This window comes from Schistocerca americana, chromosome X (assembly GCF_021461395.2).
Source record: "Schistocerca americana isolate TAMUIC-IGC-003095 chromosome X, iqSchAmer2.1, whole genome shotgun sequence".
NCBI lineage: Eukaryota > Metazoa > Arthropoda > Insecta > Orthoptera > Acrididae > Schistocerca > Schistocerca americana.
In genome coordinates, this window is record NC_060130.1 from 645,326,120 (window position 1) to 645,328,306 (window position 2,187).

Below are 2,187 nucleotides of genomic sequence, written 5' to 3' on the forward strand. Positions count from 1 at the left end.
GCTTGGTGTTTCAATGTAGTAAAAATCACCTGACATTATCCCACAATGCTTAGTTTTATGAACGAACTTCTTGCTTTACTACCAGTGTAAATAAAATGTGTGAAATATACTCCCTACTTTGTTTACATTTTTACTGTCTTTGAACTGAATTTCAAGTTACTTTATTCATACAGCACAAGGAATGGCGCTCGGAATACATCAGATGATGTAAACCCTATTACGGAATATAAATCACTATATGAGAATGGATCACTTAACGGAAAAACACGGGGCAGCACTCCGAAAGAGAAATTTGCCTGTAAGTCTAATGAAATTTCGGGAATACATTTGTCGAGGTACCGTATTTAATGATTAACATTGCAAGATCGCTGGCTAATGTAAGCGTGAGATAAGCCATTGCAAATGTGAAATGCTGGTACACTAATAACCAGCGTCACCGCCAGAATCTTGAATGCAAACGTGCAGGCATGTGTTGCACAGGTGCCGGATTTCAGTTTGTGGGATGGATTTCAATGCCCGTTGCATTTGTTCGGTTAATAAAGGGACGGTTTAATGCTAGTTGTGAATGATGCTGCCGTTGTCGTCTGCTGATGTAACATGTGTTCGACTGGAGACAGATCTGGTGATCGAGCAGGCCAAGGCAACATGTCGACACTGTAGAGATCCTGTTGGAAAACATCCCCTGGTCCAGTGGGTGTAGCACGCAGATAGCTTGGTTGCAGGATCTCAACTCGCCTCCTCCTAACCAGCACATAGCCATCATTGGCGCCAAGGCAGGACCAGCGTTTATCAGGAAACACTGCAGACCTGCATCCCGCCGTCCAATAAGCTCTCGCTTGACACCACTGAAGCCACAAAAGGCGGTGGTTTGGAGTCAGTGGAATACACGCTACAGGGCGTCTGGCTATTGCCGCTGCAGATGCTGTACGATGCGCCTCAGACGTATGTGGAAAACGATGGCCTTCCCGTGACCACCACTGCCTGCAGTCATGTACAGTGGCTACATTCCTGCCAAGTCTTCCTGCAATATCGTAGAAGGTGCATCCAGCTTCTCATAGCCCTATTACACGACCACCTTCAAACTTGAAGTGTTGATAATGGAGTCTTTGTAGCCTTAAAGGCGTTCTTGACCGACATCAACTCACCTCGTCCAATCTCAAAGGTAACTGACGCACATGACCATTACAGCATGCATTTAAAGCAAACCTGATTTGCATCCTCATAGTGGAGTTACTAGCGCCACTCTTATGTGACTGGTGTGAAATTTGAACAGGCGTCATATTTCAGATGCACAAACACAACTACAACTTTCATTTACAACACACAATCACTTCTTGGTGTAGCAATTTTTTTCCGTCAAGTGAGTGACGATTCATCTCCTCACACAGTGAAATCAGAATAAATATTGCTTTTAAAGTCAGAACTTCACAACTACCTGCGCTTCAGCATGGAGAAAGGTTTGTGAACTACTGGCTGTGAAATTTACAAGAAAACTTACCTTTTGTATTTAGTTGACCGTATACTTTGTACACCATCAACCCAATCAAATGCAGCTAATTACAGAAATCAAGGAACTAAGTAAATCTTCTAGATAGTAAAATGCTAATGTCTCAGCTAGTGAATATCATCAAGCACATAGTCTCAAAACAGTATGTTCTCATCAGTTCTCAGAAGATACATCACAGTGTGATTCTGCATGAATCCATTCAATGTTGTGTGTAAAAATATGTCTGTAATTTTGAATTTATAGTTATTTTTCACATACAGTACAAATGGGCCCTCCAAACCAAATGTTTTTACTCTGCTGTCTTACTTACAATCTTATATTTTAAAATTACCTTCATATTTTATATTCAAAGAGATATTTCCCATCAACACCTCCTTGAAACACATCCAAGATCTGAGTGCACCTAAATACTCTGGTGTCTTTGTCACTTTAAAGGCATTCTCGACTAGCATCAACCCGCCACATCCAGTCTCAAAGGTAACTAACACTCATTGTATCGTTCTGACATAGATTTCTTCTGGCTTCTCACTGAAACGCTATCTTTCTGAAAATTATACCCACATCTCTGCACAAGTATTTCCATTAGCAACCTAATGAGACCCAACCAGGACACTTGACAGTTATCAGTTGCCTATGTCTCCTTTCCTTGTATAGATAAAAGCTCACCTGTTTTTGATGAT